This window comes from Anomaloglossus baeobatrachus, chromosome 3, assembly GCF_048569485.1.
Source record: "Anomaloglossus baeobatrachus isolate aAnoBae1 chromosome 3, aAnoBae1.hap1, whole genome shotgun sequence".
NCBI classification, from domain to species: domain Eukaryota; kingdom Metazoa; phylum Chordata; class Amphibia; order Anura; family Aromobatidae; genus Anomaloglossus; species Anomaloglossus baeobatrachus.
This window is the reverse complement of record NC_134355.1, coordinates 547,958,137-547,985,394: the sequence shown is the minus strand read 5'-3', so window position 1 is coordinate 547,985,394 and position 27,258 is coordinate 547,958,137.

The window sequence follows — 27,258 nt, the reverse complement described above, 5'->3', positions numbered from 1 at the left end:
ATGGTCTGCAGTGATGCCCAGAACCTTTGTGACTCTGATTCAGGCCATGAGGACCAAGTTTCTGAGCATAATGTTGACCCTTTTTCACAAACTGTAACACCTGTTGTTATAGACAATGAGGAACATACTGATGACGATGAGACGCAGATACCAGATTGAGATGACAACTTAAATATTCGGTCAGGGCAAGAAGAGGCTCGGTCTGAGGGTGAGGGGAGTGCAAACACAACAATTGATGAGGAAGTTCTAGATCCCACCTACTGTCAACCCACAGTCAGGCACTCGAGGAGGTCAACAGAGGTGGTGGGGGAGGATGCAACTAATGACGAAGTTACCTTGCGCCTTCCTGGACAGAGTCGGAGTACTGGTAGCACGTCTACAACTGCATCCTCAGCCACCACTGTGCCTCTGAGCACTAGTCGGGGTGGATCAACAGGTTGCATGCCCTCTAAGCCTTGCCTAGCCTGGTCCTTTTTTGACATAGCAAAAGATCGCCCAAATTATGTGATCTGTAAAATTTGTCATGATTCTGTTAGTAGAGGTCAAAACCTCAGCTGTTTGACAACTTCTTCCATGAATCGTCACATGAATAAATATCATATGTTCCGGTGGGAAGCTCACCGTGCTGCAATGCGGACTAGTGGAGCGAATCATCCACCGCCTGCCCCTTCTAGTGCATCCGCGCGCTCTTCATCTTCTAGGACTGTGGGGACAGCTGTCACACCTGGTTTTCCACGCACAGCTTCCACCACTGTAACCGCAACAGGCAGTTTGCTTGGTAGGTCGTCAGTTGGTTTGGAAGGGGAAACAAGTGCGTGTGTACAGCTCTCTCAGACATCGATAGCACCAACGTTGGATGAAGGCAACATCATGTCTACGCCTGCACTTTCCTCACAAACCTGCATTTTTCCAGGGACACCCTACTCAACACCGTCTACACACAGCAGCCAGATCTCTGTCCCTCAGATGTGGACAAAAAAAAGGCCATTTCCTGCGACCCATGACAAAGCTAAGAGGTTGACTTTATCCCTCCGTAAGCTCTTGGCTACCGAAATGCTACCTTTGCGCTTGGTGGACACACAGGATTTTAGAGACCTTATGTCTGTCGCTGTGCCCCAGTACCAGATGCCCAGTCGCCACTACTTCTCTAAGAAAGGTGTGCCTGCGCTACACCAGCATGTCGCACACAACATCACCGCTTCCTTGAGAATTTCTGTGTGTCAACGGGTGCATTTCACCACCGATACTTGGACCAGTAAGCATGGACAGGGACGTTATATGTCATTGACTGGGCACTGGGTAACTATGGTGATAGATGGTGAAGGGTCTGCTGCACAAGTCTTGCCGTCCCCACGACTTGTGTGTCAATCCTCTGTCTGTCCAAGTTCCGTCACTGCTTCTGCCTCCTCCACTTCATCTGGGTCCTTCACCTCCGTCCCAAGCCTGCCTGGTCAGGCCACCAGCGTTGTCACTGTGCAGAAGGAATCACGCACCCCTCATTACTATGCTGGCAGCAGAGCGCAATGGCATCAGGTGGTCTTTAGCTTGACATGTCTTGGGAATAAGAGTCACAAAACGGTTGAGTTGTGGGCAGCTCTGGAGACTGAGTTTGGTAAATGGTTGTCTCCACTCAACCTGCAGCCTGGTAAGGCCATGTGTGACAATGCTGCAAACCTGGGTGCGGCCCTTCGCCTGGGCAAGGTGACACACGTTCCTTGTATGGCTCACGTGTTGAACCTTGTTGTCCAGCAATTTTTAACACACTATCCCGGCCTAGATGGCCTTCTGACCAGGGCACGAAAACTGTCAGCTCACTTCCACCGTTCAACCGCCGCAGCTGAGCGACTTGCATCGCTCCAGAAGTCTTTTGGCCTGCCGGTTCATCGCCTGAAATGCGATGTGGCGACACGCTGGAATTCGACTCTCCACATGTTACAGCGACTGTGACAGCACCGCCGAGCCCTGGTGCAATACGTCATGACGTATAGCCTGGGCCAACGAGATTCAGAAGTGGGGAAGATCACCCTGATGGAGTGGTCTCAGATCAATGATCTATGCACCCTTCTGCACAGTTTCGACATGGCAACGAATATGTTTAGTGCTGACAATGCCATTATCAGCATGACAATTCCAGTCATTTACATGCTGGAGCACACGCTAAACTATTCGGAGTCAGGGGGTGGAACAACAGGAAGGGGAGGAACTACAGGAGGATTCATATGCGCAAGGGACAACAACATCACCAAGGTCCAGATGTTCATCATCACCAACGCGGCATGCATGGGACCATGGGGGACAGGGATCAACAAGGGCGCATGGTAGCAGGCGAAATGTTGAGGAAGGTGCAGGAGAACATGAAGAAATGAATGACGAACTGTCCATGGACATGGAAGACTCAGCGGATGAGGGAGACCTTGGTCAAATTTCAGTTGAAAGAGGTTGGGGGGAGATGTCAGAGGAAGAAAGAACGGTTAGCACCTCTATGCCACAAACACAGCGTGGACTTGGTCTGCATGGCTGCGCAAGACACATGAGCGCATTCTTGCTGCACAACCTCCAACATGACCCTCGTATTGTCAAAATTAGAAGTGATGATGACTACTGGCTTGCACACTATTAGATCCCCGGTACAAGTCCAAATTTTGTAACATAATTCCAGCCATAGAAAGGGACGCACGTATGCAGGAGTATCAGCAGAAGCTGTTACTCGATCTTAGCTCGGCTTTTCCACCAAACAACCGTGCAGGTGCAGGAAGTGAATCTCCCAGTTGTAACTTGACAAACATGGGACGGTCTCGTCATCTTCAACAGTCTACCCGTACCAGTAGCACCGTATCTGGTGCTGGTAACAGCAATTTTATGGAATCTTTTCATAATTTTTTTAGACCGTCCTTTGCAAGGCCACCAGAGGCAAGTCTGACACAGAGTCAACGGCTGAAGAGGATGATACAGGAGTATCTCCAAATGAACATTGATGCCATGACTTTGCAAATGGAGCCTTGCTTATTTTGGGCTTCAAATCTTGAAAAATGGCCAGAGCTCTCCAGTTACGCCTTGGAGATTTTGTCGTGTCCAGCTGCCAGCGTTGTCTCTGAACGTGTCTTCAGTGCTGCTGGGTGTGTGCTGACAGATAAGCGCACGCGTCTGTCCAGTGACAATGTGGACAGACTAACGTTCATCAAAATGAACAAGTCATGGATCCACAAGGAATTTACTACCCCTGTGTCATCCTGGGGAGAGTAAATGCTTGTAGATTTGGAATGTGCTTGATGCAAATCAAAACATCCTGTTTGCAACTTGGGCACAAGTGCTGCCACTGATGGGGTGTCTGTGTGGCCCAATTTTTTAAAAAAAAGGGAGAGTGCGCTTGGAGTAACCCTTGCTTACAGTGTTTTTAAAAATGAGCCAAGATGAACAGAGCTGGGATGAGGAAGGACTTAGCTACCTACCCCGGTGTCATCCTGGGGACGGTTAAGAATGGCGTATTTTTGAATGTGCTTGATGCAAATTTAGCTGTGAAGTGTACAACTGGGGCACAACTGCTGCCACTGAAGGGGTGGGTGTGTGTGGGGACCAATTTTTGGAAAAAAGGGAGACTCCGCTTGGAGTAACCCTTGCTTGCCGTGTCTTTAAAAAGGAGCCAAGATGAACAGAGCTGGGATCAGGAAAGACTTAGCTACCTACCCCGGTGTCATCCTGGGGACGGTTAAGGATGGCGTATTTTTGAATGTGCTTGATGCAAATCTAGCTGTGAAGTATACAACTGGGGCACAACTGCTGCCACTGAAGGGGTGGGTGTGTGTGGGGCCCAATTTTTGGAAAAAATGGAGACTCCGCTTGGAGTAACCCTTGCTTGCCGTGTTTTTAAAAAGGAGCCAAGATGAACAGAGCTGGGATCAGGAAAGACTTAGCTACCTACCCCGGTGTCATCCTGGGGATGGTTAAGAATGGCGTATTTTTGAATGTGCTTGATGCAAATCTAGCTGTGAAGTGTACAACTGGGGCACAACTGCTGCCACTGAAGGGGTGGGTGTGTGTGTGGCCCAATTTTTGGAAAAAAGGGAGAACTCCGCTTGGAGTCACATTGTGGTGTTTTACATGATTTTAGAAGGGCGTGCCATGCCTATATCTGTGTCTCCTCCTCTTTTTCCTTGTCCGGCTCTTTTGTTTTTGCATGAGTATATGTCCTTGTCACTTTCCCATGTGTTTGTGTTGTGTTGTGAGTTGTTTGTCACCTTTTGGACACCTTTGAGGGTGTTTTCTAGGTGTTTTTATGTGTTTGTGAATGCCTGCCATTGTTTCCTATTCGGTTCGAGTTCGGTTCGTCGAACATTCGACGAACCGAACTCGAACGGGACCTCCGTTCGACGAACCGAACTCGAGCCGAACCACGACCGGTTTGCTCATCTCTAGTGGTAACACTAAATATTAATTTGATTTAGATTTCTCTTTTGTTCAATCACTTTGCATTTTTTATTAGTGAAAATAATCTATTAACACTTCTATTTTTTAAAGTATTCTTTGCGGAATTTTTCCACATCTGCCCAAACCTTTTGTATAGTGCTGTATATATTTACATATGTTATTAAATGAAAAAAATTCTACCAACAAGCCAATTACTTTGTATACTTTATCCTTTGGACTTTCTGTGATACTTTTTTCACTTGTCAGTTGTTATTAAGTCTATAAATACAGCTGGAAACATTGCCTGGAAAACGTAATGAGAATTCTGTATACTTTTGAGAATCTAGGTTTCCCTCACATCCTTGAGTCAGTCTGAATTTTGTTCTAGGATTCAGTCTTAGCAACATCTCTTTGAAAATTGAGTCTATATTCTGATTTTATATTAGGATGAATGACAGCTGAAGTAATGAGCTTGTACCTTATAATTTGGCAATGCTGGCGTGATGACATCGGGGGCCAACAGAACAAGCCAACAGGAAGAGGAAAAAACATTACCATAATTATCAAGATACATATTTGTTTATTTGGAAGAATTTTGCTCATGTCACTCTGAAGTTATATGTTTAATATGTGTATGATATCTTTATATATTCTACCACAATTTATCAATTATTTTGTTATAAAATATAGCAATTTATTAAAAGGCAAACAATTTTAACCACTTAAGATCCCAATGTGCAATAACCCTACTGTATGGCAATGCTACCTAAATGATTCACTTTGGGGCTTGTGGATACAGTCATATTACAGATATCTATGGTGCATGCCAATAATACAGAACTCTTTCTTCTGAAAAGAGGAGTCTTCACAGTCAATATGGTGTCTATAAAATTCTATTTGCTTTAGACCTCTTTCACACATCCGTTAATAACCACGCACGTTTTTCACGGACGTGTCAAAGGTGCGTTTTGCCCTCCGTGAGCCGTGTTTATGGCACTACGTGTGTTCTCTGTGTGTTATCCGTGATAACAGACGGAGAACGGGAACTTTCTACTCACCTGTCCCTGGCGTCGCTGTCCGTGGTTCTGATCTTCGGTCTCCGGTCCTGCTGACTCCCCGCTGCTGCAGCTTCCGGCCGCAGTGAAGTGAATATTCAATGAGCATAATAAGCGGTGGTCGGCAGCAAGTGACAGCAGCGGCAGAGACAGGAGGGCTGGAGAAGGTGAGTAAATTTAATTTGTTTTTTGTCACAGACACATGTCTTCTCTCCGGTGTGTGTCACATGGAACACATCCGTGTGGTCCGTGTGTGTTACGTGTGACACGTTTGTGTTCTGTGTGAGACCCGTGATGCTGGAGAGAAAACGGACATGTCGGCGTGAGAAAACATATGGACACACGTAAGTACGGAACGGAAACACGTTTCGTGTGCAAATACTTACGTGTGTCCAAAACCATAGGAATACCTAGGTTTACGTGTGTACGTGTCTCCGGTACGTGAAAAAACTGCCAAACAGTACTGGAGACATGTGCGTGTGAAGGGGGCCTTAGGCTGTGTATGCACATCTGCGTGTTTTCATGCTTTTACACTGCGTTTAGAACTGCAGCGTAAATGCATGCGTCCTGTGTCCCCTGCACAATCTATGAAGATTGTGCATGATACGTGCGCACAATGCTTTTTTGAACACTACAATTTTGACCCAAATCCGTGCGTTCTAAAAAGCAGCATGTCAATTATTCCATGCGCTTTGGATGCTGCTGCCACTCTGTCTATGGGGGGGGCAGCATCCTGAGCGCATGAAATCAGGATTTATTCTGCTGAAACAATGCATCAATTATGCAGTGTTTCTGCAGTGATTTGAAGCGCACATGTGCTTCAAATCGCTGCAGAAAATTCAACAGGTAGGTGCGAACTAAGCCTTAATGTTCTACCACGGGTCTCTGATTTTATACACAGGAATATGGAGCTATTTTCTCATGTATTCCATACAGTTAGGTCCAGAAATATTTGGACAGTGACACAATTTTCGCGAGTTGGGCTCTGCATGCCACCACATTGGATTTGAAATGAAATCTCTACAACAGAATTCAAGTGCAGATTGTAACGTTTAATTTGAAGGTTTGAACAAAAATATCTGATAGAAATTGTAGGAATTGTACACATTTCTTTACAAACACTCCACATTTTAGGAGGTCAAAAGTAATTGGACAAATAAACCAAACCCAAACAAAATATTTTTATTTTCAATATTTTGTTGCGAATCCTTTGGAGGCAATCACTGCCTTAAGTCTGGAACCCATGGACATCACCAAACGCTGGGTTTCCTCCTTCTTAATGCTTTGCCAGGCCTTTACAGCCGCAGCCTTCAGGTCTTGCTTGTTTGTGGGTCTTTCCGTCTTAAGTCTGGATTTGAGCAAATGAAATGCATGCTCAATTGGGTTAAGATCTGGTGATTGACTTGGCCATTGCAGAATGTTCCACTTTTTTGCACTCATGAACTCCTGGGTAGCTTTGGCTGTATGCTTGGGGTCATTGTCCATCTGTACTATGAAGCGCCGTCCGATCAACTTTGCGGCATTTGGCTGAATCTGGGCTGAAAGTATATCCCGGTAAACTTCAGAATTCATCCGGCTACTCTTGTCTGTTGTTATGTCATCAATAAACACAAGTGACCCAGTGCCATTGAAAGCCATGCATGCCCATGCCATCACGTTGCCTCCACCATGTTTTACAGAGGATGTGGTGTGCCGTTCCCTTTCTTCTCCAAACTTTTTTCTTCCCATCATTCTGGTACAGGTTGATCTTTGTCTCATCTGTCCATAGAAAACTTTTCCAGAACTGAGCTGGCTTCATGAGGTGTTTTTCAGCAAATTTAACTCTGGCCTGTCTATTTTTGGAATTGATGAATGGTTTGCATCTAGATGTGAACCCTTTGTATTTACTTTCATGGAGTCTTCTCTTTACTGTTGACTTAGAGACAGATACACCTACTTCACTGAGAGTGTTCTGGACTTCAGTTGATGTTGTGAACGGGTTCTTCTTCACCAAAGAAAGTATGCGGCGATCATCCACCACTGTTGTCATCCATGGACGCCCAGGCCTTTTTGAGTTCCCAAGCTCACCAGTCAATTCCTTTTTTCTCAGAATGTACCCGACTGTTGATTTTGCTACTCCAAGCATGTCTGCTATCTCTCTGATGGATTTTTTCTTTTTTTCAGCCTCAGGATGTTCTGCTTCACCTCAATTAAGAGTTCCTTAGACCGCATGTTGTCTGGTCACAGCAACAACTTCCAAATGCAAAACCACACACCTGTAATCAACCCCAGACCTTTTAACTACTTCATTGATTACAGGTTAACGAGGGAGACGCCTTCAGAGTTAATTGCAGCCCTTAGAGTCCCTTGTCCAATTACTTTTGGTCCCTTGAAAAAGAGGAGGCTATGCATTACAGAGCTATGATTCCTAAACCCTTTCTCCGATTTGGATGTGAAAACTCTCATATTGCAGCTGGGAGTGTGCACTTTCAGCCCATATTGTATATAATTGTATTTCTGAACATGTTTCTGTAAACAGCTAAAATAACAAAACTTGTGTCACTGTCCAAATATTTCTGGCCCTGACTGTATATATTTTCCATGCCATGGATATTGTTCCTGAGTAGAAATACATATAAGACATCATTCACACATCCATGTGAGTATTACCATTCGAGGAAAACAGACCAATTTTTTCTCAGTCATCCTAATTGTACCCATTTTTTTACTCATAATTTTTGTTTATGCACTGAAGAAGATATACTGTCTGAACATTTTATAATTCATTGACTCATAGCAATGGATCAGTTAAATATTGGTCAAACTTGCATGGAATACTGAAGTACAAAGTTTGTCTTCCTATTTCATTTGCATGATATGGATCCCTATAAACTTTAATGGTCATGTATGTAAAACAGATGAGAAAGGGCTTGGTCTGAGTCTCATGGACCAGAAACATGGATCCGTTTTTAAAATTTATGTTTGAATGGTTCAATTAAACTCTATGGGTCAGTGTATTGCACTAGAAAAAAAAGCTGCAACACACAGACTTGTAAATGCAGCCTAAGGCTGGACTCACACGAGCGTATGGCATCGGATGCGAGAGCATCGGATGTGATATGCTATGTTAATGACTCCCGGCTCAGGCTCTGCTGTGAGCATGAGCCGGGTGTCATGCGACTGTAACGTGATCTTGCGATCGGGTCACAGCTGTGAAGCAGAGTGCGGGCGCTGCGGAGGAGAGGGAGGGATTAATCCACCCATCTCCTCCATTGTCAGCCTGTGTGTATATCGCACTACACTGGGATAACATCCGAGTGCAGTCCGATGTATCTCTTGCATCCATTCACTTGAATGGGTGCGAGAGATACGGCTGTAGCAGAAAATCGCAGCATGCTGTCGCTTTTCTCGCATCCAGAATCTGGATGCGATAAAAGCTGCCCAACTGCTCTCCCTCATTGCCTAACATTGGTCAGAGTGCAATGCAAGATTTTCTCGCATTGCATTCGTCCGATTTTCAGGCTCGTGTGAGTGCACCCTAACGGCTTGTGTAGACTACCGTATTTTCGTTCCGAGTGCAATTTGACAAAACTTGGGATCTCACTTGAACCAATATTATTCAATGAGGCACTTCACACTGAGCGGTCTGAAGTAAAAAAATAACATGCATGATTTGCCTTGATAAATTGGAGCCTACTCTACCATTCAAGTCTATGGGTCTGTAAAAATCCGAACCTCACTTGAATGACATCCGAGTGTGATCTTATTTAAAGACGAAGTTGAGAATTTTTATTTATTTCACTCCACATCCAAGAAAAATGGATCCTGCTCTGAATAAAATGGATGAAATCTGATGAAACATGGATAGAGTCTAATCAGAGTTTGATTAGCATAAGGGTGGCTTTACATGCTACGAGATCGCTACAGCGATCTCGTTGGGGTCACGGATTTTGTGACTCACATCTGGCCGCTGTAGCGATCTCGTTGTGTGTGACTCCTAGGAGCGATTTTGGATCGTTGCAAAAACGTCCAAAATTGCTCCTCGTTGACATGGGGGGTCCTCTCCCAATAATTGCTGTTGTCACTTGGGTGAAGTTGATCCTCGTCCCTGCGGCAGCACACATCGCTACGTGTGACGCCGCAGGAACGAGGAACCTCTCTTTACCTGCCACACACCAGCAATGAGGAAGGAAGAAGGTGGGCGGGATGTTCGTCCCGCTCATCTCCGCCCTCCGCTTTGATTGGGCTGCTACTTAGTGACGTCGCTGTGACGTCGAGCAAACCGCCCCCTTAGAAAGGAGGCGGTTCGCCGGTCACAGCGACGTCGCCGAGCATTGGCATTGGAATTCGGAAGCTGTTGCTGTGAACCCACAATATGTGGTCAAAAGAGGTCTCAATGAAAGATAAACAGATCATCAATAGGTTGGATAAAAAGAAGAAACTCAGAGAGATTGCAGAAGTCTTAGGAGTGGCCAATCAACAGTTTAGTGCACTCTACAAAAAATAGAGTCACACTAGTGAGGTTAGGAATAGAGGTGAGCGGTGTTCAAATCGAACTGTTTGCCAATCTCAAATTCTACCTGTTTTAGATGATGTTCGAGTCGTTCGACGAATGCGAACAATTAGCTTCAAGTTCGACAGTTCGAGGTTATGTTCGATAACGGTTCGATCACCAAAAGCATAACTGGCTTTTCACAGTAATACGGTCATTCAATGTTAATACAGTGGAACCTTGGTTAACGAGAACAATCCGTTCTGGGAGTGTGCTTGTTAACCAAGTTACTCATTCAGCAAAGCAAGATTTCCCATAGGAAATCATTGCAATGCAGACAATTCATTCCACAACTTGTTAAATATCCCATCCTGGTACCCTATTGTGCCATTCCACACATGCACAAACACACACAAACACGTACAAACACGTACAAACACACACAAACACACACAAACATACACGCACACATTATGCTCACCTCACCTTCCGTTCCATCGCCGGCCTCCTAGGACTTGTAGTTCGCCGGTACAGGATGTGTACCGGGTAACCATGCGACCGATGCCCCAGAGCTTCTGCTGCCAGTGCGCTGACGTCAAAGGCAGGAGCCGCTTGCCTCTGATTGGCCAGCGCGCTGCCTTTGAGTAGCGTCTGACAGAGGAAGTTCCTACCTCGTCGCGATAGTTACCTGATATACGTAGTTCGCCGCTACAGGATGTGTATCGTGTAACCATCGCGACAAGGGAGGAATTTCCTCTGTCAGACGCTACTCAAAGTCAGTGCGCTGGCCAATCATAGGCAAGCAGTCCCTGCTTTTGACGTCTGCGCTCTGGCAGTGGAAGTGCCGGCACAGTTGCGATGGCTATCCGATACACATCCTGTAGCGGCAAACTACGTGTATCGGGTAACCATCGCAATGAGGGAGCAACTTTCTCTGTCAGACGCTAATGAAAGGCAGCGCGCTGGCCAATCAGAAGCAAGCGGCTCCTGCCTTTGACGTCAGCGCGCGGGCAGCGGACGCTCTGGGGTATCGGTTGCATGGTTACCCGATAGACATCTTGTACTGGCGAACTGCAAGTCCCAGGAGGCCGGTGATGGAACGGAAGGTAAGGTGAGCATAATATGTGTGTGTGTGTTCGTGTTTGTGCATGTTTGTATGTGTTTGTGTTTGCCTGCCATTGTTTTCAATGGTGGTTGAAGGTGTTCGACAGTGTTCGACGAACGTCGTTCACACCCGTCGTTCGACGAACCAAACCGAACTCGAACACTAGGGTGGTGGCTCATCTCTAGTTAGGAACTCAATAAGGCCTGGATTTCCACAGAAAACAGCAGTGGTGAATGATTACAGAGTCCTTTCCATAGTGAAGAAAAACCCTTCACAACATGTGCCCAAGTGAAGAACACTCTCCAGGACGTAGCTATTTCAGTAGCTACTGTAAGGCTACCATAATGAGAAGACTTCATGAGTGCAACAACTGAAGTAAACTGCAGTAAAAGCCAGTGTTTGGAGATGTTCATGGTTCCCAGACTTAAGGCAGGCATTACCTATAAATGATTCTCTACAAAGTTTTATAAATTAACATTTTATTTACAATAAAGTAAATTTGTTCAATCACTTTTGAGCCCCTGAAATTCGGAGGCTTTGTAGACAAATGGTTGCAATTTCCAAACGTTTCACAGCATATTTTTGTTCACCCCCTTTAATTAAAGGGATTGTCCACTTCTTGGACAATCTCTTCTCATTCTACATGTTTGCCCTCAAAAAAATAAAAACACCTAGACTCACCTCTGGTACCAGTATGGTTCCAATGAAGTAGGAACTTGTGTTCCCGAGGCCATCGTGACATTATGACATGCGAGCCCTGCGCACAATCATCCCTGGCTTCTCTCCCTGGCTTCGGACATGTAAGCAGTTAGCAGAAAGTGAGCAACAGCAGCAGCTCTAAGTATATGTTTTTTAATTCACCATCCAAAGCCAAAGAGAGAGAAGCTGGCGCTGACTGGTCGTAAGACTCGTGTGTCATAGCAATGTCACGTGGGCCCCGGGAACGCGAGTTCCAATACAGTCATATGAAAAAGTTTGGGCACCCCTATTAATGTTAACCTTTTTTCTTTATAACAATTTGGGTTTTTGCAACAGCTATTTCAGGATCATATTTTTTAATTTTAGGAGGGGGGGCCCAATTAGAAATTCTACTATGGGGTCCCATGATTTCTATGTACATCCCTGCTTGCAAGTGTAGCAGATAATTTGACATGTTGAGGCAATAAATTTCAGAGGACAGGGGACACTCGGGAGAATTCTTGGAGGTGGTTGGTTGAGGAATGGATAAGTGTGAAAAGTAGGAGATCTTGGGAGGACCAAAGATTACGTATGGGAGTATATCGGGAGATTAATTTGGAGATACAGTCATATGAAAAATTTTGGGCACCCCTATTAATGTTAACCTTTTTTCTTTATAACAATTTGGGTTTTTGCAACAGCTATTTCAGTTTCATATATCTAATAACTGATGGACTGAGTAAAATTTCTGGATTGAAATGAGGTTTATTGTACTAACAGAAAATGTGCAATCTGCATTTAAACAAAATTTGACCTGTGCAAAAGTATGGGCACCTCAACATAAAAGTGACATTAATATTTTGTAGATCCTCCTTTTGCAAAAATAACAGCCTCTAGTCGCTTCCTGTAGCTTTTAATGAGTTCCTGGATGAAGGTATATTTGACCATTCCTGTTTACAAAACAATTCCAGTTCAGTTAAGTTTGATGGTCGCCGAGCATGGACAGCACGCTTCAAATCATCCCACAGATTTTCAATGATATTCAGGTCTGGGGACTGGGATGGCCATTCCAGAACATTGTAATTGTTCCTCTGCATGAATGCCTGAGTAGATTTGGAGCGGTGTTTTGGATCATTGTCTTGCTGAAATATCCATCCCCTGAGAAAAAAAAGGGAACCAGCACAATCTGAAATTGGCATGCATCATATAAAAAGTGAAAATTCACAAATTTATTCCAACTGTACTATAATAAAAAAATGAGATTTTTAGCAAATAATTGATCAATTTTTTGAGCCACCCCTGCCAACGTCACGGCAAATCTCAATAGGGGGGTCCTACTCTACATTCTGTATTTAATGTGCCATGCGGCCTCCTAGATAAAGTTAAAAGCAGAACCACAATGGAGCACACATACCTGTAACCTGTATATAGCCGCTTCCATGTTGCAAAAAAGGCACTTGTGGATAGAGACCAGCCCAGGTCCCAGCATGTGGAGCAAGCTCTACACATACCAGGACTATATCACAACTGATCCTCCCAGTGCCAAACAGCAACCATTGATAAAGGCTGACCAGATCCAAGAATGGTGCTTAATTAGCATTGCCTGTGGAAAGGGGTGAGGCAACCGAGTCTGAACAGCTACCAACAGGAGGAATATATTGCAAACCAAAATCAGGCGTGCATGGTATGGTGTTGGTCAGACACCAGATTTGTAGCATAACTACGGTCAAAACAGAGAAAAAAAGGGAACCAGCACAATCTGAAATTGGCATGCATCATATAAAAAGTGAAAATTCACAAATTTATTCCAACTGTACTATAATAAAAAAATGAGATTTTTAGCAAATAATTGATCAATTTTTTGAGCCACCCCTGCCAACGTCATGGCAAATCTCAATAGGGGGGTCCTACTCTACATTCTGTATTTCATGTGCCATGCGGCCTCCTAGATAAAGTTAAAAGCAGAACCACAATGGAGCACACATACCTGTAACCTGTATATAGCCGCTTCCATGTTGCAAAAAAGGCACTTGTGGATAGAGACCAGCCCAGGTCCCAGCATGTGGAGCAAGCTCTACACATACCAGGACTATATCACAACTGATCCTCCCAGTGCCAAACAGCAACCATTGATAAAGGCGGACCAGATCCAAGAATGGTGCTTAATTAGCATTGCCTGTGGAAAGGGGTGAGGCAACCGAGTCTGAACAGCTACCAACAGGAGGAATATATTGCAAACCAAAATCAGGCGTGCATGGTATGGTGTTGGTCAGACACCAGATTTGTAGCATAACTACGGTCAAAACAGAGAAAAAAAGGGAACCAGCACAATCTGAAATTGGCATGCATCATATAAAAAGTGAAAATTCACAAATTTATTCCAACTGTACTATAATAAAAAAATGAGATTTTTAGCAAATAATTGATCAATTTTTTGAGCCACCCCTGCCAACGTCACGGCAAATCTCAATAGGGGGGTCCTACTCTACATTCTGTATTTCATGTGCCATGCGGCCTCCTAGATAAAGTTAAAAGCAGAACCACAATGGAGCACACATACCTGTAACCTGTATATAGCCGCTTCCATGTTGCAAAAAAGGCACTTGTGGATAGAGACCAGCCCAGGTCCCAGCATGTGGAGCAAGCCCTACACATACCAGGACTATATCACAACTGATCCTCTCAGTGCCAAACAGCAACCATTGATAAAGGCGGACCAGATCCAAGAATGGTGCTTAATTAGCATTGCCTGTGGAAAGGGGTGAGGCAACCGAGTCTGAACAGCTACCAACAGGAGGAATATATTGCAAACCAAAATCAGGCGTGCATGGTATGGTGTTGGTCAGACACCAGATTTGTAGCATAACTACGGTCAAAACAGAGAAAAAAAGGGAACCAGCACAATCTGAAATTGGCATGCATCATATAAAAAGTGAAAATTCACAAATTTATTCCAACTGTACTATAATAAAAAAATGAGATTTTTAGCAAATAATTGATCAATTTTTTGAGCCACCCCTGCCAACGTCACGGCAAATCTCAATAGGGGGGTCCTACTCTACATTCTGTATTTCATGTGCCATGCGGCCTCCTAGATAAAGTTAAAAGCAGAACCACAATGGAGCACACATACCTGTAACCTGTATATAGCCGCTTCCATGTTGCAAAAAAGGCACTTGTGGATAGAGACCAGCCCAGGTCCCAGCATGTGGAGCAAGCTCTACACATACCAGGACTATATCACAACTGATCCTCCCAGTGCCAAACAGCAACCATTGATAAAGGCGGACCAGATCCAAGAATGGTGCTTAATTAGCATTGTCTGTGGAAAGGGGTGAGGCAACCGAGTCTGAACAGCTACCAACAGGAGGAATATATTGCAAACCAAAGTCAGGCGTGCATGGTATGGTGTTGGTCAGACACCAGATTTGTAGCATAACTACGGTCAAAACAGAGAAAAAAAGGGAACCAGCACAATCTGAAATTGGCATGCATCATATAAAAAGTGAAAATTCACAAATTTATTCCAACTGTACTATAATAAAAAAATGAGATTTTTAGCAAATAATTGATCAATTTTTTGAGCCACCCTGCCAACGTCACGGCAAATCTCAATAGGGGGGTCCTACTCTACATTCTGTATTTCATGTGCCATGCGGCCTCCTAGATAAAGTTAAAAGCAGAACCACAATGGAGCACACATACCTGTAACCTGTATATAGCCGCTTCCATGTTGCAAAAAAGGCACTTGTGGATAGAGACCAGCCCAGGTCCCAGCATGTGGAGCAAGCTCTACACATACCAGGACTATATCACAACTGATCCTCCCAGTGCCAAACAGCAACCATTGATAAAGGCGGACCAGATCCAAGAATGGTGCTTAATTAGCATTGCCTGTGGAAATATCCATCCCCTGCATAACTTCAACTTCATCACTGATTCTTGCACATTATTGTCAAGAATCTGCTGATACTGAGTTGAATCCATGCGACCCTCAACTTTAACAAGATTCCCGGTGTCGGCATTGGCCACACAGCCCCAAAGCATGATGGAACCTCCACCAAATTCTACTGTGGGTAGCAAGTGCTTTTCTTGGAATGCTGTGTTTTTTTGCATCCATGCAGAACGCCTTTTTGTATGACCAAACAACTCAATCTTTGTTTCATCAGTCCACAGGACCTTCTTCCAAAATGTAACTGGCTTGTCCAAATGTGCTTTTGCATACCTCAGGCGACTCTGTTTGTGCCGTGCTTGCTGAAACGGCTTCTTTTGCATCACTCTCCCATACAGCTTCTCCTTGTGCAACGTGCGCTGTATTGTTGACCGATGCACATTGACACCATCTGCAGCAAGATGATGTTGCAGGTCTTTGGAGGTGGTCTGTGGATTGTCCTTGACTGTTCTCACCATTCTTCTTCTCTGCCTTTCTGATATTTTTCTTGGCCTGCCACTTCTGGGCTTAACAAGAACTGTACCTGTGTTCTTCCATTTCCTTACTATGTTCCTCACAGTGGAAACTGACAGTTTAAATCTCTGAGACAACTTTTTGTATCCTTCCCCTGAAGAACTATGTTGAATAATCCTTGTTTTCAGATCATTTGAGAGGAGCCCATGATGCCACTCTTCATAGGAGATTCAAACAGGAGAACAACTTGCAAGTGGCCACCTTAAATACCTTTTCTCATGATTGGATACACCTGCCTATGAAGTTCAAAGCTCAATGAGGTTACAAAACCAATTTAGTGCTTTAGTAAATCAGTAAAAAGTAGTTAGGAGTGTTCAAATCAAGAAATTGATAAGGGTGCCCATAATTTTGCTCCTGTAAAATTTTGTTTAAATGCGGATTGCACATTTTCTGTTAGTACAATAAACCTCATTTCAATCCAGAAATATTACTCAGTCCATCAGTTATTAGATATATGAAACTGAAATAGCTGTTGCAGAAACCCAAATTGTTATAAAGAAAAAAGGTTAACATTAATAGGGGTGCCCAAACTTTTTCATATGACTGTATCATTGGAACCAGAGGGGAGTATAGGTTTTTTTAATTTTTATGGGGAATGAAAATGAGTTGTTCAAGTAGTGGACAACCCCTTTAAACTTGAAAACCTACACTTCAATTGCTTGTCAGTTGCTCCATTTTAACTACAAAATAGTGACCCGCAAAGGCCAAGTCAAGAAGATTCAGTGACTGTCCAAATACTTTTGGACTTAACTGTGTGGACTCCTTATGTTACATCAACCGTTCATAACTCCTATAAGTAGACTTCAGTGCTCCTTTTAAAAGTTGTAGCCAAGTGTGACCTAGTGGGTATTTTTCTGAAATCCATGATGCCAATAGTGGTGCCAAGATGCCACTTTGTCTTGGCCAGTTGGTCTAAGTACCAGGCTATGGCAGTGAACAAAACCTTTTAAGCGGTTGAAGTAAAATCTATATTTGAAGGGCACATATTTTTCTGGATGGATGCACTTTAAAATGTGTTCACTTTTAATAGGCCAAGTACTGAAATTCAAAATAATATGTTTCTTTTGCATTCGGCATGTGTTAACCAGAAGGGAAATAAACGTCTGTAATCAATATAAAAAAAAGCTAAACTGTATATTTTCCTGAGAATATCCATTTTCCCAGCTGAAAATCATAATGAAAAATGTGAATAAATCAATACTGAGTTATTTTAAATGGAAGGAGATTATACTGCAGTCTATGTTAGGCAATGACACTCAGTGTGCAATATCAGATTTTGCTTTCAGTTATGTGTGTGGATTAAATTTTACATCCAAATAATAAACCCGTTATGTTCCTTAGTGTAATCCTGTTACTATTATTTCCAGCTGTTTATTTTTCCTTGCTTTATAAGATGTAATCTGCTCAGGTGCTGTGTATGTATTCATAATTATTGTGTATATGGAATAATAGCAAAACAGTTTCATTTACATAAAAATGTTTCCTTCCCAATACGGGCTACATTTTCTATTCATTTTGTTTTTTATTCCCTGTGTGTTAGAATGAGACTGTGAGGAAGAGGTATATGGTAATGTTGTTTTTCTGTTTATACTAGAGGATTCCCATCTGAAATACTAACTCCTTAGGGCATAGATATAAGAACATAGATCAACCATAACATTATATCCATCTTTCTGTTATTTTTAGGTCCCTCTTGTGTCCTCGAAAAAACTCTAACCCTTTGAGGCATAGACTCCACAGGACTTTTGAGGATATCCAGTGATGTCCGGCACCAAGACCAAGATGTCAGCGGTGGATCATTTAACTCCTTACACTTACATCATATGTCAGGTCCCTGATTTTAATGCAGGCTTGCAAACTGAGCCTGCATCTTTCCTGGTAGATGATGGCTGTTTTTTTAAGCCACCGTCTGCCTTTGAAATTTCGATGAACTTGGTATTTTTCAGAATTTGTTTTCTGCTTAAAGGGCATATAAGCTGCGGCCATCATCACCGGGCTCTTATATACAGAATTCTAACATGCTGTATATAAGAGCCCAAGCCGCTGTGAGAACATAAAAAACACTTTATAATACTTACCTAACGGTTGCTCGAGGGGCCTAATGGGCGTCTCCGTTCTCCGGTGCCGGCCCCACCTCTTTCGGTCATCTTCATCCTTCTTCTGAAGCCTGTGTGCATGATGCGTCTATGTCATACACACTCGCTGATCCTGCGCAGGCGCACTACAATACTTTGATCTGCCCTGCTCAGGGCAGATCAAAGTGTGCCTGCTCAGGACCTGAATGCTGGCGAGTGTGGATGACGTCGGACCTGTCATGCACCGCGGCTAGAGAAGAAGGAGCACAAAGCTGGGTGAAAGAGGCGGCGCCGGCGCCGGACAACGAAGACACCCATTAGGCCCACCGCGTGACCGTTAGGTAAGTATTATAACGTGTTTTTTATGTTCTCACAGCAGCCTGGGCTCTTATATAAAGCATGTTAGAACACTATATATAAGAGCCCGGTGGTGGTGGCCGCAGCTTATACGCCAAAAAAGTGGTGACAGGTTCCCTTTAACTGTGTATCACATGATAAAATGAATAGTGTCATTCAAAATCACAATTCAGTCTGCAAAAAGCAAGCCCTCATAAGGCTGTATGGACAGACAAACAAAAAATATATGGCTCTTGTATGGCTCTTGAAAAAAGGACTGGAAAAAATGAAAGCCAAAACAATGGAAATTGGCCATAGCATGAAGGAGAACATTTTAATTTTTATTTCAACATTTTAATCTTTATTTAATAAATTAATAGTACACATGAAAATAACAAGCTATGAAATATCTTATAAGACAAATGTGCTTCTGTGCATTATTTAAAAAATTCCTAAATCACTAGTAAAATCTGTGTTCAGTGAAGACAGATTTTTAGATTTCTGACATATTAGATGACAGTTGCTACTGTAAGATTATATGCAGATTATCCTCTTCATAGAATCTTATCAATAGAGATTTTATCTGTCAATTGAGAATAAATGATAAAATCCTCGAGGAGAAGGAAGCAGTTTTCTATGATAAGATATATTACAAAGTTTGTTATTTTCATGTGTGCTATTGATTTATGAAATAAAAAGTAAAATGGTTACTTTTTAAGTGCAGAGAGTTGCAAGATTGTATCCATAAATTGGAATAGTTTTTTCAGCACATTCCATTGATGCTAGTTCAGACTATATTTCGATAATTTCACATTCCTCCAATCATTTATACGGTGCAACAGGGTACAATATCCCAATGAGAGGGGTCAATGTAAATAGGAAATACTGCATCCATGAAGTAGTCTTCTTGGTCTGCAACAATGTTTATGCGTTATACACATGAAAGTAACATCTACATGAATGCTAGAACCCAGTTGAACATTCCTCAGATCATTGCATTGTCCGTGCCAACTTTCCCAATCCCCATAGTTAATCCTGGTGCCATCTCTTTTTCAGGTAAGTGATGCATATATCCAGTTGTCTACATAATAAAAATAGAAAATGTGATTCATTAGACCAGGTCACATTTTATTACTCCATTGTCAAGTTCTGATGTTCACTTGGCCATTATAGTATCAGAGTAGTTTGAAGCTAAGCCTAGTAGGTGTATAAGTGAAGCAGGGCTGGTTTGAGACTAGAGATGAGCGATCCTGATTGGCAAAGATTGGAAAATGTTAAAATCATATGATCTTTGGCTGGATCAGGATAGGATATATATTTAATCATTTACTGCAAAAGTTGGTGGTCTTGCTAAGAATCGGTAAATGATCGGATGGCAAAAACCATCCCTTCCCTGTACTGTACAGCTATGTCAAGAATTGGCATGGCTATGACTGTCCACTGTAAAAAAAAATAAAAATAAAGGAAAAGGGTTAAAGCAGTATATACTTACTAAGTCTCTGCGGCTATGTGACAATCCAGGCACTTTATCCATCTCTCCTTGATTGCCCTGGTGTGGTAGCAATCAGGGTAATAAAAGCTTAATGGCAGCTCACAGCTGTCACTAAGTCCTAGATTAGTATTGGGAGGCATCTATGAGACCCCCATTACTAATCTGGAAATGAAAGTAAATAAATACAAACGCCAAAAAAATCCTTTATTTTAAATAAAATACAAAAAAATCACCCTCTTTGACCACTTTATTAACCTACAAAACATCTCTGCAGTTCCGATGTAATCCTCAGAAGCTCTCACAACGCTTCCAGCTCTGCTATATTACTGGAGATATAGTGCGTGATCATGGAACATGACCAAATGCTTTGAGGTTCAGGCAGAGACAGAGCCATGATGATCGGTGACATCACTTAGGTTAGTTGTGGCCACAGCTCGAGGTTTCCACAGTCCTCTACCTTTAATTGCAATAACCTGACCTCAGGTAACTCCAATGAACTCTCACTTAGTTCACAGACCTGGTAGAAAACTGCATTCTGTTTGCCAAGAGAAGCAGATTTGGTGCTGAAATTTTTACACCATATTCCTGTACCTAATCTACACCTCTTGGGAAAAAAAGCATCTTTACTGCATGCAGTATGATGTGTTAGTGATGTGTTTTTTTTCCAGGAGATGTAGCTTGGGTACAGGAATATGGTGTAAAAATTTCAGCACAGTTTTGATGCCGTTTCGGTGCAGTTTTCTTCCAAGAAGTGCAAATTTGGTGCTGAAATCTGGTGCAGACAATTCATCAGCTTCTTCCATGTTGTATTGGTTTACCTCCTTCAAATTTTTGGCAGCCCTTTCATATTGTGCATTGGCTTTAGTATTGTAGGCATCCCACTCTTAACATTGGGAAAAAATGTTTTCCTGACGCCTTCCTCTATGTGTCTTCTTAGGGTTTATTTGAGTACCTTCTTGTCATGCTAGGACAATGGGATGTTCGGCACACAGCACAACACGGACGTTGCAACAGGGATAAAAAGGGAGAGGAAGACCCTGATGATAGGGAGCAGGGTTCAGGATACCTCTTGACACAAACCTGTGTCTGAACCCTGAGCTCCCCTAATGTACCTATATAAGTCTTTCCCCTCACCGCCATCATGTGACTAGTCCCTATTATTATTAATATTTATTTATAGAGCACAGAAGGAGTTACATACAAAATACAAGTATACAAGTGACAATAGACAGACTGGTACAGAGAGTAGAGTGCCCTGCTATTGCAGGCTTACATTCCATAGGATAATGGGAGGAGACAGTAGGGAGGTGGTGGTGAGGCTTCAGCTCTGGCGGTGGTGAGGCAGCAGCTCTGGCGGTGGTGAGGTGGTAGGGTCATTGGAGACTGTACCAATGCTTGAACAGATAGGTTTTCTAGTTCAGCTTGCAAGGAGTGGCGTACCATCAATAGAGGCAGACCACGCCACTGCTATGGGGTCTGTGGGCTGGAGGGGCCTGGGGGCGGCTGCCCCCGGTGTCAGCTCCGGCACCAGGCCCCTTGCCCAGGATCGCACTTTCAAATGTATCGGCATCGCAGGTTCTGATACAGTTGAAAGCAAGGATGAGACCGAGCGCAGCGCACCCTCTCATCATTGTCCCACTGTATGTGCGCTATGACAGCTCGACACAAGGGTGACGTCACTACTGTGCAACAGTCGCCACTGTGTTGAGATGTGCAGAGAACAGACAGCGGGCGAACGAGGAGCAGAGGCAAGGAGAGGTGAGTATGCAATGTCGGCTGCTATCCGTGGGCTAAATTAGGGCAGGGGGCACCTGGCGGCTCCACCAGTGGCTGGGCCGGGGTCATCTGTGTCGGCCGGGGTTGCACTGCACCTGCAATTGTACGTGTGCTGCCCTGATCGTGTCCCAGTTAATAGATGCGGCCGCGTCTGTTAACTGTGATGTCACGCAGTGCACCCTGGACTGCCACGTCCCACCGGAGAGGATCTGTAATGGAACCTGCAGGCCGGACCGGAGACCAGCAGGGGAAGGTAAGAACTCCTCAAATATGTGTGTGTATGTGTGTATATTTCTGTTTATATGAATGAGTATATATCTGTGTACATGTGTGTGTATGCATATGCCTATATGTCTATGTATTTGTGTTCTGTGTGCATGTATGTGCCTACGTGTCTGTCCACATACACAAACACCACATACACACATCATATACAGTGTGCGCAGGCTTGTGCCTGTGTGTCTCTGCATGTGTGCATGTCTGTGCATGAGTGCATGCATGTGTCTACATATGTGTGCATGTCCGTGCATGTGTTTGCCTGTCTGCATGACTACATATGTGTGTGTGCCTGTGTCTACATATGTGTGTGTGTCTGTACATGTGTTTGTCTTTCTGGATGTCTACGTATGTGTGCGTGTGTGTTTGTGTGCGTGCATCTGCATGTCTATGTGTGTGTGCATCTGTCTGTGTGGTTATATATGTGTGCGTGTCTGTGTGACTATGTTCATGTGTCTGTCTATGTTCACCTGTCTACATGTGTATAGATTTTTCTGCATGTGTGCATGTCTATGTGTCTGTCTATGTGTATGTGTGCTTGCCTGTGTGTCAGCATGTCTTTACATTTGTCTTTGTCTACGTATGTAAGTGTATATGTGCGCATTTCTGTGCCTACATATGTGTGCCTGTCCTCATGTCTGTGTGCATGTCTTCTTGTGTGTTCATGCCTGTTTGTTTATGGATGTGTGAGTGTGTGCTTGTCTGCATGAGTGTTTGTCTGTGTGCATTTGTATGCATGTGTCTGTGTGCCTGTCTCCATATGTCTGTGTGTCTGTCTGCATGCACTTGTCTGACTGTCTTCATATATCTGTGTGTCTACGTATGTAAGTGTGTGTGCATGTATGTGAGTCTACATACGTTTGCATGTCAGTTGATCTGCGTATGTGTGCGAGTGCTCATCTGCGTGCATGTGTCAGTGTGTGCCTGTCTGCATGTGTATGCATGTATATGGGCCCACATCAAATCTTTAAACATCCCTACTATGCGCCACGCTCTGATGTCATTGTACAGCCTTGGATGGGTGAGTTGGCCATTTGACCGCATCGAATATAAAGCCGCAAGAGTACGCCGGTGGAGCGCAGCAAGGTGAGAAGAATATTTTTGTTCCACCCTCTGTGATTGGACAGAGTAGTGGATATAGGAGCCCAGTATGGGGCAGTTTAGGGGCCCGGGATGGAGGAACATAGGGGCTCAGTATGGGACAGTTTAATGGCCTAGGATGGGAGACATTTTTTAAAAAAAGGGGACTAGGATGGGAGATATTATTAAATACAGGGGGCCAGACATTATTGGTTTATGGTGGCAAATAGTGGAGATAATTACTGTAGGAGGAAATTAGGGGACATTACTAATGCAATAATATAATTTACTTTTGAGGATACTATCTTCCATGGGGGGAACAAAAATCTGATGTAGTGTAGAAATTGGTGAAAAAGTGGGGAATGTGCTCTGAGAGTGATCGGCTATAGTTGATTGTGTGTTATTTTCTGCAGAGTCGAGTCATGGCAGTAAGAAATAATTGCGGTTAGCGCCGCACGAAGAGGAAAAGCAAAGATGAATAACCTCAGCTAGAGATGTCACTGGTAAATTAGTGTATTACATGTACATGTACACACGCTATACACTATATACAGAGCTCTTGCGTATGTCGTCACTGGAAAGTCAGTGTATTACATGTACACACACACACACAGACACTATACTTTATATATAATCTTGTGTATAATGTCAATGGTGATCACTGTATTAGCTGTACACTATATACAGAATTCCTGTGTATAATGTCACCGGTGATCAGTGTATTAGGCCCCTTTCACATGTCAGTGATTCTGGTATGTTTGTGCTTTTTTTTTAACGTACCAGAATCACTGACATACGCAGACCCATTCTAATGAATGGGTCTGCTCACACGTCAGTGATATGTCACTGCACGTGTCTCCGTGCAGCGTACCCGCGTGTGCGTGATTGCTGCACGGAGACATGTCCATTTTTTTCTGGCATCACTGATGTCCCACGGACCACGCAGTGGTGTGGTCCGTGAAACACGTGCTAGAAAAAAACGTGCATTTAAAATAATAAACATTTTAACTCACCCGGCATCCAGCGATGTCCTCTGCAGCCCGTTCTCCCTGCTCCTTCTGTGCCGGCTGATTACTGTCGCGCATATTCATTATGCGCGACACAGCCGACCCGGAAGCAGCTGCTGCAGGGGTCACCGCCGGCCGGATGCTGCGTCGCGGGAGCGATCAGCACCATGGACAGCGGGAGCGGGCGCAGGTGAGTGAATCTCTAAGTGCAATCACGGGATTGGAGCCGGGATTGCACTTAGACAACCCACGTGTGCCGTGATTTTCGGCACACGCAGGGACATGTGCGTGTTTTACACGCCAGTGAAAAACGTCTGTGTTTTTCACTGACGTGTGAAACGGGCCTTAGCTGTACACTGACACTATATACAGAGCTCCTGTGTATAATGGCACTGATGATAATATTAGTGTTATTAGTAGTGTGTTTTTTATTTATCATTATTGTAGTATTATTCAGTCACTGTGGTCTGGTCATGGGGTGTTGGTATTTGAACCTTGTATGTGGTTGTATTTGGTCACTATGTCATCGTAATATGTGGTCTGGTTATTGTAAGGGGGTAATTCTCTCTTGTATGTGGTATTATTTAATCACTATGTGGTCTGATCACAGTGTTGCAGTATGTCTCAATTGTTTGTAGTATTATTCGGTCATTATGTCATCTGGTCATGGAGTTATGGTATTTCTCCCTTGTATTTGGTTGTATACAGTCACTATCTGGTGGTAATATGTTTTCTGGTCACGGTGTGGCAGTTTTTCTCTCTTGTATATGGTGTTATTTGGTCATTATGTAGTCTGGTCACAGTGTTTCAGTATATTTCTCTTGTATGTGGTTGTATTCGGTCACTATGTGGTAGAAATATGTTTGGTCACAGTGTGGCAGTATTTCTCCCTTGTGTATTTGGTTGTATTCGGTCACTGTGTGGTGGTAATATGTGGTCTGGTCACGGTGTGGCTGTATTTCCCCCTTGTATATGGTATTATTGGTCTTGGTATAGTGGATTGTGTTGTGTATGGAGGTCACTTTTTCTCTTTGATATCAATATGGAGAAGATTATTTCAAATAGAGAATAAATACTTGAAAACCTAACCCCTCCCTGTCCTATGATTATTGCACTGTAGCAAATATGCACCTACCAAGGTTATCCACTGAAAACAGGTGGGGGTGCGTAACGCTATGTGGAGAAATATGGGGAGTGTATTATAGTACATGGAGGATTATGGGGTGCATTAGACGATATGGAGGACTATGAGGAATTAATTCTGTATGGAGGACTATGTGAGGCCCATTATACTATATGGAGGACTATGTAAGGCCCATTATACTATATGGAGGAGTATGTGAGGCCTAGTATACTAATGGAGGATTATATGGGGTACAGTATACTATATGGAGGACTATATGAGGCCCATTATACTATATGGAGGACTATGTGAGGCCCATTATACTATATTGAGGATGATATGAGGCCCATTATACTATATGGAGGACTATGTGAGGCCTATTATACTAAATGAAGGTCTATGAGGCCCATTACTATATGGAGGACTATGTGAGGCCCATTATACTATATTGAGGATGATATGAGGCCCATTATACTATATGGAGGACTATGTGAGGCCTATTATACTAAATGAAGGTCTATGAGGCCCATTACTATATGGAGGACTATGTGATTCCTATTATACTATATGGAAGGTTTTGTGGGGCTATTATAATATTTGGAGGTTTATGAGGGAGCCTTTATACTTTATGTAGAGTTATATGAGGGCAATTATACTGTGTAAAAGTAATTATACAGTGTGAAGGATTAAGTGGGGTCTGTCATACTGTGCGTAGGGCTGTGTGGGAGCCATTATACTATTTGGAGGATAGTAGGGGGCCATTATACTGCATGGAGGGCTGTGTGGGGGTCACAGTTGGGGTTCTTACTGTGTCAGAGTTACCATTCATTCAGGGTAGTTGAAGGGGGGTACAGTAGGCTCATCATACTGAGTGTGTGGAGGGTGCTGTAGAAGAATTTACAGTGGGGTATCATACAGTGTTTGGGGGACACTTTTGTTGCCATTGTATTTTATGGCTGCAATGAAAGAGGAATCTAGAGGCTTCAATACAAGGAAAATTACTTGGTAAGGGCTGCAAAGTTGTGAGATATGCTCTTCTGTGACCCAGCTGAATATTTTTATTATTATTTTTTTATTTTTAGGAGGGGGGCCCAATTAGAAATTCTACTATGGCTATGGGGCCCCATGATTTCTATGTACGTCCCTGCTTGCAAGTGTAGCAGATAATTTGACGTATTGAGGCAATGAGTTCCAGAGGACAGGGGACACTCGGGAGAATTCTTAGAGGTGGTTGGATGAGGAATGGATAAGTGTGAAGAGAAGGAGATCTTGGGAGGACCGGAGATTACGTATTGGAGAATATCGGGAGATTAGTTAGGAGATATACGGAGGAGACAGATTATAAACAGCTTTGTAGGTCAGTGTTAGTAATTTGTAGTAGATACGATGAGGAATTAGAAGCCAGTGAAGGTATTTGCATAGGAGAGAAGCAGTGGAGTAGCTAGGAGTAAGGTGGATTAGTCAGGCACCAGAGTTAAGGATGGACTGAAGGGGTGTGAGAGAATTAACAGGGAGGCCACAGAAGAGGATGTTGCAGTAATCAAGGCTGGGGATTATGAGGGCATGTACTAACATTTTTGTAGATTGGGAGTTGAGGAAAAGACAGATTCTAGAAATGTTTTTGAGTTGGAGATGGCAGGAGGTGGTGAGAGATTGGATGTATGGTATGAAGTGTGTTTTCTTCCAGCGCCGCTCAGCATACCTGTAGTGGTCACCTCGGATGTTCAGGTTCTGAAATCTAAAAAAGTAAAGTTTATAAAATTAGCTTCTTGTTGAGTGACAGTTGCACTGGAGCAGATAATATATTCATAGTTATCCCCTCCCTCTGTTAGAATTAGCATTAGCATTATACAAAAGACTCACTTTGTCTCTTGCAGGATCTGTGTGAGGTCATACCCATGTGACCTGACATCCA